Source organism: Macaca nemestrina, chromosome 3, assembly GCF_043159975.1.
Source record: "Macaca nemestrina isolate mMacNem1 chromosome 3, mMacNem.hap1, whole genome shotgun sequence".
NCBI classification, from domain to species: domain Eukaryota; kingdom Metazoa; phylum Chordata; class Mammalia; order Primates; family Cercopithecidae; genus Macaca; species Macaca nemestrina.
In genome coordinates this window covers 11,408,586-11,422,135 of record NC_092127.1, presented here as the reverse complement: position 1 = coordinate 11,422,135, position 13,550 = coordinate 11,408,586, and the positions used below count along the sequence as shown (strand labels likewise).

The 13,550-nt window shown below is 35.4% G+C and overlaps 1 pseudogene; it reads right to left on the bottom strand.

Moving 5' to 3' along the window:
• Positions 1-1,039: 1,039 nt before the first annotated feature.
• On the bottom strand, positions 1,040-1,620 carry LOC105466755 (large ribosomal subunit protein eL19-like; annotated as a pseudogene).
• Between the last annotated feature and the right edge of the window lie 11,930 nt (positions 1,621-13,550).

Genomic DNA, 13,550 nt, shown 5'->3' with positions numbered 1-13,550 from the left:
GTTTGATCTTTTTTAGGGCATTAAGATAAAATGAAAACTACAGCTTATAAAAATACTTCATTAAGCAAAAAGATAGAAAATATAATCTACAAATAGTCACTGAAACTAGAAGCTTATCAGTAATCAGACTATATTACACAAGAGTAAATGAAGTAACTCTGCAGATTTTCAATCTGAGAATACCTAGCTGGAAGATAGCGTTTTAAACTGAGGCTGTTAACAACAGACTTTAAAGTGTAGCTACTACAAAGAGGTATTTTTGTGATTATCCCTTTGAAGTTGTGATCCAGCTATCAAACATTTGGAAGAGTATTGTTCATCTGTAAAATAGAATCATCTAAGGCAAAAACAGCAGGAAATTCAAACATCAATTCTAATTTTTTTTTTCTGCTCAAACTTTAGACTATAGAAATGACAATTTTGTTGTCTGAATTCTTCCGTCTCACCAATTCTCAGAAAAATATTATGCTTCAAGTAGAAATCACCAGGTATAATCATAAAGGGAAAAATGTGTCAATATTTTCTTATAACGCTCAACTAAGACTTTTAACAGCAAAATTGTATTATTCATAGCAATGAATGGCGATTTGGGGAAAGATTACACAGAAAATCTGAACATAAGCTGAAAGCCACCTGTATCCATTCAAAATACTTTGGGTAATTATATGTATAAATTGTACACTAGCATTAATGTAATTTGCACCTTGCCTATGAGGGGAGATAGTGTTTAATAATTGAAATGCAAATAATGACTTCGTCACAAAGTGGAATTATGTAATATCGTTAATTTATAGAGATGTGTGTGTGTTTGATAAGCAGTACACCTTTTCTTAGGAAAACCAAGTTCGTACTTAGAAAATCGGTGAGTCTGTTTCTATAAAATGCATTGGTACTTCATGTGGACTGCAGGAGAATATAGAGAATTAATACTACTATTATGTACCACTTTTTTTTTTTTAAGCAAATAATGGCTTGTTTTATTTTAATGGCTGATCTGTGTAATCACGGAGGCCAGTGTGTACAGACTAAAGGGGAGCTTTTATTTATTGATCTCTTCCTCCTTGGACAAAGTCTTGATGATCTCCTTCTTCTCGGCCTGGAGGCGCTCTTCAGGGCAATTGCGTGCTTCTTGGTCATAGACCGGCTGGCCTCAGCCGGGACAGCCAGGAGCTTCTTGTGGGCCTGGTCTGCCTTAGCTTGTGGCTGTGTTCCCTGAGAATCCACTTGTTTTTGAACACATTCCCCTTCACCTTCAGGTACAGGCTGTGATACATGTGGCAATCAGTCTTCTTAGATTCACAGTATCTTCTGAGCAGCAGGTGCAGAATCCTCATTCTCCTCATCCACGTGATCTTCTCTGGCATTCGGGCGTTGTCTGTACCCTTTCGCTTACCTATGCCCACGTTGTCTGCCTTCGCGGCCGGCCAAGGTGTTTCTCCGGCATTGAGCCTGGGAATGGACAGGCACAGGCTTAAGCTTGATCAGACCATCTCTGATCAGCTTCGAGATCTGCTGAAGGGAGTTGGCAATGGCGATTTCGTTGGTCTCACTGGGGTCCAACCAGACCTTTTTGCCACAGCGGAGGACGCTAGAGGCGAGTCTCTTCTGAAGCCTGAGCATACTGATGGCGCCGGCCGCAGCAGCAAAAGGGACATCCCACTTTCTAGCGATTTTAGTATCTCTGGCAACCAGAAATACTGTTTCTTAGACAGCTCTGAATACTTAACATTCGTGGATATAAAATAATTTTTATTTATTTTCGAATGCCCTAATATCTGAAATGCATGGTCAGTCAAAATGAAGAAAACTGGTTTGAATAACCCAACTGGAGTTAAGAAGACATAACCAACAATCAAAGATTTTCTAGAGATAATAAAGCAGTAATTACAATATATGAGTGTAGGGGCAGCAAGACTCCACCTCTATCCTCTCGAGGTCTCGGCTGGGTCTGATAATTAAGTTGACGTAAAACAGATTCACAGGAGAAAAGCATAGAAATTGATTTCATAGAAGTTTCATGTGGCATCAGCACCCTTATAAAGAAATGAAAACCCCACAGAAGCAGTTAGAGTCAGTTACCCGTATAGTGAATTAAACAAAGAATGGTAAACTGAGAATTTGATAAGACAAAGGGGCTTAGGACAGGCTCTTTACTTGGACAGACAAGGGTTAGTTTAACAAGGTTCGTTGTTGTACAGAATTCTCTTGGCCTCACCTTTCCATCCTTGATGATAAGACCATTGCCTTTTTTCTAGTATAGGAAGGATACATTCTACATAAGAATTTCATCTTTAACTTTTAAGACACAGAGCAAAGGTCAGAGTAATCCTCTTGTACCTGTTGTTTTTCAAATTCCTTTAATTTAAATAACCAATAACCAAGGTGGCATATTTTTTATTAAATGTTTAAGTTTATAATTGACATAATAATTGTACATATTTATATGGTACACTGTAGCGTGTCTTCTTTTCAGAAATATATATTGTATAATTCAAAGAGATATTAACTTTTATTTATTAATTTAGATTCAAGGGTAATACGTGCATGTTTGTTACAAGGGTCTATTGTATAATGACGGGGATTGGGCTACCAGTGTATCTGTCACTGGAATACTGAACATTTTACTGAATAAGTAATTTTTCAGCCTTCGCTGTCTCCTCTACAACCCATTTTTGGAGTTCCCAATGTCTATTATCTCCATCTTAATGTCCCTATGGACCCATGTTTAGCTCCTACTTATAGTGACAACATGCCATATAAGATTTTCTGCTTTTGAGTTAGTTCACCTAATATACTGTCCACCAGTTCCATCCATGGTGCTGCACAATACATTATTTCATTCTTTTTGATGCCTGTACTGTCATAATGTAATGTTTTAATGCATGTATACATGGTATAATGATCAACTTTGGGTAATTATTGTATTCATCACTTTCAACATTTGTAATTTCTTTGTGGTGACAACATGCAAAAACTTCTAGCTATCTTAAAATCTATAATACATACTTATTTGCTATAGCAGGTGGCATATTTTTACCTCCTTCATTGAGCAAAATGCAATATTCTGTTTTCCAGGATTTTCTACCAGTAATGTTGAAATACTAATATTCAGGAATGTGTTGTTAAAGAGTGAGGTATAAGTATCATTTCATCCACATTCCGTAATCAAAAGCTCCACCTGAGAAAGATCCATGGTCCAAATGTTTCTTCATCTACTGGAGTCTTTCTAGGGATGATTACTAGAGGATGAGATTTGTGTCAAGATAAATCATCTTAGAGGAAAATGAGTCAAGCTCTAAGATAATGGTTCTGGCTCTGGAAGAATCAGAGAGGGTTGTGAAGGAATCTAGCCTAGGGGAAGAATTTAACCGAGTTGGAAGGATAGTATGGGAGTTAGAGTTACAAGACTCTCCTCTAATTCTCCCCACTTTGTTTCCCTTATCACACTCTGAAACCTCATATTATTTTCCATTTCTCTTCTCCCTGCAGTCATTCTAAATCCTCTAGAAGTAATAACGGGGGCCAAACTAGATCTGGAGAAATATAAGTTATTAATAACTATGGAAGCAATGTTTAACTTCACTAGCAACCTTAAAATCTTCAGATAATTTAAAAAGTGGGATTAAAATATATTCCAAAAAAATTAATTTTGTTTCCCTCTAATTTTAAAGGCAGTATAAAGCTCACTATTTAGGCCTAAAATATAGGTGATTCAGATTTCAAGTATATTAGTGGAAAAACTTTATTACACCAACAACATACTTGCATTTTACTGTTATGAAAGGCATCATATACCAGAATAGCCACAACTATGTTATAAAAACTCCACTGAACTAAAACTAGTCAACAATATAGTTAAACACATTTGGTAAGATTAGACAAACTTGTTTGTATACACAACTAATTCACAAAATTGTTTTCAGTATCAAGGAATAATAAGCAATGGCTTTGGGTTGTGTTATGTTAATCAAGAGTAAAAATTTTGAAAGTCTAAATGAGAAAAGAATCTCCGAGGTATCCAGTGCTCTAAAATGATTCAGTTCAGGAATTCAAAAGGAGCAAGTAACTCAGCTCATCTTGCACTCTTGTAATAGAAAGTAGATCACAAAAGGTTAGGTAACTTTTGTAAAATTTTCTCAGTATTCTGTGGACATAGAAGGAACAGAATAACTGTACAGTAATTGATGTGAAAATAAATAGAAGATGCCTTTATGTTTTAATGTTATGACTTTTGTGAGTTTTCTGAAAGTGTAGGAAATTTAAAAAAGAAAAAAAGCAAACCATCACCATATCTACAACAAACCTCCCTCGATGTATCTTCTCAAAGTTCTGAATATTGATAATATCCTATGTTAGTCAATGTAATAATGGTCCACCAGGAAATGCAATGTGACATATCTACGAGGAGAAATAATATTAAAACTTGTCACCTTGCAGAGTCATAGACCATGAGAACAGAGTATGGTATGAGCATGCTGGAGGGGGTAGTTCCTAAAGACCCTTTTTCTATTCCAGATACTAAGCATTTAGTTCCTAGATCATATGGGAGCTCTGAGAGAAAGGAGGTGAGCACTTGAGAGCTTCAAACAGTTGTAGCTTACCATAGGAAATGGAGGTGTTTTAATACTGTAATCACACATAAAAGTATACTGGTGCACTTTGGGAGGCTGAGATGGGTGCATTACCTGAGGTCAAGAGTTAGAGACCAGCCTGGACAATGTGGTGAAACCCTGTCTGAACTAAAAATACAAAAATTAGCCAGTCATGGTGGTGGGTGCCTGTAATACCAGGTCCTCGGGAGACTGAGGCAGGAGAATCTTTTTAACCTGGGAGGCAGAGGTTACTTTGAGCCGAGATTGAGCCACTTCACTCCAGCCTGGGCGACAGAGTGAGACTCTGTCGAAAACAAACAAACAAACAAACAAAAAACGGATATTGATGTTTAATGGCTGAATATCAGTCCCTTAAATGCCAGTGCATCTTGGCCTTCACAAACATGTTACTGCTCTATGCCAGACACTGTAGAGGTTTTAAGAATACAACAATGAATAACACATGCTTACCCTACTAAGGGAACAAATAACCTTGTGGAAGAAATTAACAAGGTAGGCTGATAAAGTCTGTAATGGAGGGTGTTAATGAATTTGAATGTATAGAAAGAGGAATAACTAATCCCCCAGGAGAAATAAAGTTGGGTCACAGAAATGGACATTTGATATTGGTCTTGAAGAACATGTAGGAGTTTATTAAATAAAGGAAGAAAATAAAATCTTTCCCAGCTAGTAAAATCTCAAAGGAAAAAAAAAATGTATTTGGAGCGTTAATCTACTGAGCAAGATTGACAGTTGTTACTGAATTCAAGTATTGGGCCTGGTCAATATCGATGGCATTACTCTCCCAAATAAGGCTGATTCATGCTTCCCCTCATTTTGGCACTTTTTAAAGGATATAAGGTAATATAATATACTAATATCATGTGGTAATATAATATACATGTGCAAAGAACTTGTCTAAAGAAAATATTAATATATCAGAAAATACATGAATGAAACACACAGCCATTAAATAATCATATAAATAAATAAATATGTGTATATATAGTTACTTAATAAAATGCATAATATAGTGTTAAAAGAAAAAAAGCTACAAATTGACATGTGTTACATGATCTAATTTCTCAAAAAATCAAAACAAAATTTAAAAACTCTAAACATGTACATATGTATGCTAAAACATTAGCATAAATATACTCCATAGGGTTATTTTGAAGTACTGGCATTGTGGATGCCTTTTTCTTACTATACACATTTTAAAAAAATTATTCTACAAGTAACATGAGTTGTTTATTAAATACGTACATAAATTTAAAAAGAAAACCACATTTTTTATATGTCTGAATAAGAGGCATAAAATGATAATTAAAGCAGAGTGAAGTATAAGAGCAAGCCAATTTAATAAAAATAAATTAAATAAAGACATTATGTGTCTTAAATTATCCTATAGCATTGATATGGATTCTTGAACTAGGATTAGAGATCTCTTTATGAAAATTTAATGGCTTTAGTACATTATGCAAAGTAGTTTTTTGCAAGTTCATCTACATTTACCATCCAAATTAACTTCATGCCATCAAAAATGTTAATTAAATTTCTTATGACTCAGTTTCCTCTGATTGCAACTGTGAATAATATATCAAAACCACTCTGTAGCTCTGCTCTGAAGACAGAACATAATTATGGTTATAATTTATACATGTTCCTTGGAGTGTGTCCCTACCTCTTTCTCAAAATGCACAGCTCTCCTGGCAACAAAGTGTCCTCTCTGGAGAAACTAAAATGTCTAGCAATATCAATTCTTTAATATTACAACTTGAAGAATGCTAGGGACTCTCAATAAATTTATCAGCATTCTTCTTCAGTAGTAAGACAATTTCTTTGCCATTTATTGCTTTAACACAAGTGAATAACTCTAGCTGTGAACTTCTTTATGAACAATTAAAGTACTTGGTTTCCTTTGCTTCATAATAATTACTGGCACAAGCCAGCCAGAAAACATAAATATAGTTTAAAGGTTTGGTGTTCAGATATCCATGTCATAAAGGAGGGGCAAATTAGAGAACTAGGTCTAGGTTTAAAACTTATAATTTATGCGAAAACAAAAGTTGCAGTATGAATTCAGATCTAAAAACTGGAAGCAGAGCTTCAGTGTCGGGAAGGAATAGGGATGCTGACTTCACCAGAAACCAAGGAATGTGCACTAATTCTTAAAGAGGAAGCCTCTATTTTTACTGTGTTTTAATATGAGCAGATAAAAAAAAGTCATTAAGATCTGAAGTGATTAGAGCCACTTGATAGAATCTAGTACTGGAACTACTACCAAGTAGTTCTAATTAGAAGACTCAAATCTAGCAGAAGATATTGGTAATTGTAAAAAACCAAAGTGTTCTGTCAATAGTATCTCTTAAACATTTCTTAAATCTGTCTTCTGACTCTGCCTTCTTTTAAACAATCACAATCTCTGCCATGGGCAAATACAATAGACACCTCTCTGGTGTCTCTTCTTCCATTCTTATTCCAAACTCAATGCATTTTCTACACTGCAGTCAGTATCCTAAAATACACAGACTCTTATCATGTTGCTATACATTTTTAATTTATCTAAAAGTTTCTTGTAGCTTCTAAAATTAAGATTAACCAAGCCCCCTCCATTTGCAGCCTACTTTTTGAAAATGGCCCAATTGTGCCATAGAACTGATATTTATAGTTTTTTTGAATAAATATAAAAAATGACTCTACTACTCTTGAAACTTATATTTGTCTTACCTTAGTTCCTGCCTCAGGACGTTGACCCCTCAGGCAAGGAACTGAAACCAAATCACCAGATCCAGACAATGCGACTCCAGCTCTTTCATTACTCATAATTATTTCCTTACCCCTCCCTAATTTCTGTTTTCCCACAAGTAGCTGCATTCCTTCCCTGCTATATAAACCTCCAATTTTAGTTGATTGAGAGAAACAGATTTCAGCCATTTCTCCGGCTGAAGTCACCCAAATAAATAAAGTCACCTTACTCCCTGGCAATAGTCATTGTCTCATTGGCTTTCTGTGCAGTGATGGATGGGACTTCCACGGAACCTCTGGCATTTCAGTAGTATCTCCACTCTGATGTCACCCCAGCCTCTCTCTGGGTTGTCTGCAAACCAGGATCCCCAGACTCAAGACTGTTATTCACCCTCAAGATGTCCTATATTTGCTCCTTTTTCAGAGCCCTGATACATCTTATCTCTCCTCCAAGCTAATCTCCCACCTTAGCAATTTCTAAAATGCCTCTAACTCTTAAGATTTTGATTCAAAGAGTGCTTTCTGAGCCACAACTTCTCTGATCAACCCTTATCCCCAAAATCACGTTGAATATCCTTGTATCCAACAGTTCTTAGGAGAGCCCTAAAGTCCCAAATAATTTAAATCCAGTCTGTTGATCATTGCTAGTGGTGCTCCAAACCTAAAATATTCAGCTATTGCTTACTTTTGAATCTGTATTGAATGGATACAGGCTGTTCATAAACTAGATAGGGAAAATGTTAAGATGCACAGACTCAAGACATCTTAGCCAACCTGTGTCAAAGGATGCTTTTGTAGAAATTTAGGACTTTTGACCGAAGTTAATTGTTTGTTGCTAATTAGTATTATTTAATGTGTGCAGATATTTTAAATGCAAAATGGAAAAGTGCTGATTGGTTCAGACACAGTTCAATATTTGAACACAATGTTTTCTGTTCTGACTTGATAGATATATAACTAAGAAATTGGACAAGTGAATTTGGGTAAAAAGATAGTTATAACTCATATATTAGTAATGATTAATTTGCATGGCTTGATGATATTCCATCAAAATGCATTGTTACCTTTTTAATATACTTTGTCATTTGACTTTTACACCTCCTTTATGTTGTTTTTTTAACTTATATTTCTTTTGTCAACAGTTTCCTTTTTTGTGAAAAATGTTAATTTAATTTCTTTTTGCCTTAATGTTTTCTTACTGAAATATGTCTGTGAGTTGCAGTTGCTATTATTTATTTTCTTTGTTTTATTTCATTTTTCTTAACGCTGGGACTACCAGCCTACTAGAAAAATTTAGAGCGTGTTGGAAGTGAAAAAAAGATGCAAGGGGTACATGGAAAATAATTTTATTTTATCTTTCTCAACAGTAAGGGAGGCAGAATTTTACCTCTATCCTTTAGGTTCCTAGCAAGGCCTGAGAATTAAGTGGGCATAAGTTAAATTAAGAGGAGGAAATTATACAAATATAAAGAAATGAAGACACAACGAAGTGATAAAACCGAAATGCCTTTATAGTAGGTTGAACAAAGAGAGGCAATCATGGAAAAGTGACTAAATTATATGGGGAGGCTAAAGAAAGATAATAGTTATTCTAACAAGTTCTATTTGTACCAAATTATTTCAGCTATGATGACATGCCATTGAAGAATGTTTCATTTTTCCTGATACAGGAAAGGAATTTTTCACTCAGGAGTGTTTAATCTCCTGTTTTCAGGGAGAAAGAGATCAGAATGTCTTTCTTGCATCTGCTGTTTTTAAGTGACTTCAGCTCAAAGTAATCCTCATGTCAAAGTGGCATGTTTTGGAGGGTGTATTTTTGCCACTCTTCAATATCAATTTAAATTGGCAGTCCTAGAAAGTTACCTCAGATGTTAATATATCACCTATGTTTTGTTATTTGTGTAACTGAGAAGGCTACCTAAAAAATCCAGTGATAGGATAGAAAGATCATGAGACAATTTCATGGTTGACAGAAAAATGTAATGATTCCTTTCAGAAATTTGCTAGAAGAAACATTTGATAATTATTGGTTTCAAGAAAATATTTGATTACTGGAATTAATTCCACAATTTTCTCTTTTATTTGGAACAAAAAGCAATCTTTGTTTAAGGAAGAAAGCATATGTGTTTGTATCACACAATTCACAAATATTTTAGATAGATTTTCCTGGTTAAAGGAAGCCACACACATAACCTCAAGAGGACAACATCAAAATCAATTCATAACAGAATCTTTCAGAAATGAAATTTCTTGTGTGTGTGTTTTAATTGTAGAACTTGTGTTCTGTCTGTATTCTATCAATAATTTTCACTAAAGAAGAGCTATAAAGGGAGTTATGTCTTGAAATCTAACATTTTATGTATCCTTAAATATTTACTACAAATTGACAATTTATAATTGTATAAATTTATCTGGTACAAAATAATATTATGATTTATGAATATAATGTGGAATAATTAAATCAAACTAGTTAACATACCCATCACTTCAAACATTTCTTTCTGTGGTCACAACATTTGCAATTTATACTCTTAGCAATTTTGAAATGTACAATTCTCAAGTATTAACTATATCACACTGTGCACTAAATTCAAGGAATCTAACATTTTAAAACAGGATATTAAAACTGAAATTTGAATTCTGCTGTCTTCCTTTCTATCTATACTGAATTGATAAAAAGAACACAAGAGATTTGCAATTTAGGGGTTAAAAGAAATCAGGCAAGTGGCAGGGGAATGTTGGAAACACATTTTTACTCTTTGAAAACAGAATAACCTACAGAAATGCTTTGTTGAACTGCTGAACAAGCAAGAATTTTGCCATCTTGTTGGATAATCTACTGATTAAAAAGTATTTTTCCACGTAGGCAATCATTTGTATCTGTTGCCTTGGGCAAGGTCTCCATACATTTCAAGTTGTACTTTAAACTTCCTGCCAAAGACAGGTAGAATGCATCAAGTCTTGTCTAAATCTTCTTTCTTGTGAAATAATCTACCACTGAGTTGTTCTTGAATATTTATTGGAGTGTTGTGAGGCTTCAAGACACAATTACTTGATTTACTTAGCAGGAAATGAGACACTGATCAATCAAGCATTCTTTGTCCCTGATTTAAATTCATTCTAGCAACTTTAACAAAGCCCGGTTTTAATAACATTTGTAAAATTCATTTGTTTTACAGCTAAAAATTCGGACTTTGGTTCATTAGTAATTTACATTTAGTATTAAAGACACAAATCACAACAGGATACTGTACAATTAGGGCATCATTTCTAAATGTTTAGAAAGTTAAACATTGACAATTTAGATGAAACTAAAAGAGTTCTTGATGCTCTATTAAGGTTATCAAAGAGACCTGGCAATACCTATAGAATAAAAGTACTTGGATTTGAGGGTATTATACTGAGTAAAACTAACCATTAGCCCCATCTGCCAACTCTGATAGTTAATCATAAATACTTATGTGTGAGTGCACCTGTGCATGAACTCCCCCTAACCCCCACCACCACTCTCTCTCTCACTGTCTCACACACACACACACACACACACACAACATCAACAGATAAAAATTAAGCACTTTCTGTATTCTAGGCTCTGTGCAGGTAAAGAATAATGAAAAACAACTTGTGCCCTGAAGGGCTCTGATATCACCAAATGGTGAGAGACATGTAAAATGTAATTTTTAATGAAAGGATGACCACAATGACATGCATCCAGATAGTGCAGAAGTAGAAAGTAGGGTTTTGTAATTTCTTTCAGGGTGTTGGTGAGTTTTACAAGAAATAAGTGTCCATGTGTGTCTTTAAGTGAGGAAAAATGTGAAGTCATTTTAAATTAAACATTCTGGGAGAAAAAAAAAAAAACAATTGTGGGTGTCAGGTCCGAAAAAGCTTCCATGGAAATAGAATAGTGTTCAAGTTTCTGAGTAGACAGCTCTATAAGCTGAAAACATTTGCTACATTAATTGCTTCTGTGAGTTCTAAGATAGAGTATATGGCCCAAAGTGAGTCTCAAAATAATCAATTTTATTCTTTTCTGGTTTTAAATAAATCAATCATTGCCTTTATTATTTTCTACTTTCTTACTTTAGTTTGATACTTAAAATACTTAAAATAGCCCCTGTTGCAAAGAACGTATTATTCTTTTTTAAATCAACATTTCTGTATGTATGTTTAGTTTTGTCTCAGACATTATTTCTAAAGGATTTGTAATAATTTTGTACACAGGAATAATGTGTGATCCTAATATAAATTTATATGTATGTTAAACCAGAGATTTTTTTTCTTTTTTAATTTCAAGCAGTTGATAATTTATCTTTTAAAACTATTTTGCATTTTTAAATACATAGACATAAAATATTTTCAAAGAGAGATATATGTACACACATCTGTAAATGATATTATACAGACATATACACATAATATCTGTATATCATATTGATGGATGGTTTTGTGCTGCTTAGTTCAGCTAAAATCCTTCTTATCTCATGACCAGGAAAAATTAGGCGTGAGGGCACATTAAAAGGTATAGAGAGCAGAATCTATTAAAAGAAAGCTCTCAGCAAAAACAAACAAACAATCAACAACAACAAAAAACAACCAAAACAAACAAACTAAAGAAAAAACGGGTCCTGCCCACAGGCTCCCACCTCACAGATGAGCTGAAGAGGCCAGGCTCCTCCCCCTTGCATAAGGCATGAATTCCTGGTGGCTCCACCCAGTTCTCCCAGTTTGCAGGTGGGCCCTTAGTTGGAGCCACTCCACATTGATTTGTTTCCCCGACTGTGCATATGTTAAGAGATAGATTTTTTCATCATTTGCATGTTTAGGCAGGCGCCCGTGCGCAATGACTTGGGCAGCATTTGGCTGTCTCCTGCCTCTATCATTCCCCACTCTAAAACGTACCTCTAACTGCTCTTAGAATAAGGGTAAGGGGTAAGGATGAAGATGGATCTTAACTGCTTCCTGCTGGCAGGGGGCGCTATTTGGGAAATCAGATCTCCCTCAGAGGCCTATCTAAGGGTTCCTGGCAAAACTGGTCATTGTCTGAGGCTCTGGTTGCATGACAGTTTGGGATTTGATGGACTGAAGGTGAGAAGAAACAAACTGGGTTATTAGAAAATATGTATCAACATGCAACAAGATTTAGGGGATTAGGATAGCTCAAAAATCCCAAGGCCTTTTACCAGTTTGCGCACGGAGAGGGAGGCCAAAAGCCCAACTGGTAAAAAAAAAACAAACAAGCAAACGAAAACAAAACAAAACAAAACAAAAAAAAAACGACTTTTACCCATTTGCCAGCATGTCGGGCTTCTGGATTTCCTTTCCCTGAGGCCAATCCTAAGCTAACCAGTTTAAGGTTTGGAAAATTAACTTCGCCCAGTTTGGAGGATGCATCTGGGAGGACAGTCCTGTAGTATGGACAATTACCTATCAGTGAAGAGAGGACAAAGGAGGGGAAATAAAATAAAAGGGGCCTTTTATCAAATGAATCCCAGGGGTTCAGGATTCATTTGAAAGGGGTACAGACTGAAGATGAATGGCTACTTCTTTAGAAAGAGAGGAGCAAGTCATCCCAGGTTCCTTTCTCTTCCTAGCGAATATGCGGGCTACATGATGGAGAGAAAGTGAGGCATTGCTCTTTCTCTCTTCCATCCTTATATCTCCAAGTCCCAGGGACCTCAACAGGGTGCCACCCATGGATATTAAAGTAGCTTTCACTCAGGTTAACAGGAGGCCTGGGGGATGGGAATTTAGTTTTCCTCCAACAAGAGAGGAAAAAAAGATGCCTTGTGACATGCCCAGATAACTGGTGGCTATAGTTGTGCTTGCTAAGGTTCGGGTCCATGGGGCTTGGCTTTGGTTATCTCCCTTGGTCTTACTTTCAGAAAGGAAATATTTGAGTGATGGACACCCTATTTATTCCCATCACCTGGCAGGATTTGCAACAAAATTGCTCAGAACTAGAATATTGATCCAGTTTTCTACATTACCCATCCCTTTTGTTCCGTCTGAGCTGCAGTTGGAGATTGCTGGTTTGTTCACAGGAATAACCAGGATTAGTCTAAAATGTAGGCAAGAAACTTAAAAACAACTAGTGAGTCTAGAATTTAATGACATATGTATGATAAGTTTTGAAACATAATTTATTTCTCTCCAGTCTTCATTTTCATTAAAAACAAATCATGGTAAGACTGAGTTGTTTGCAGAATA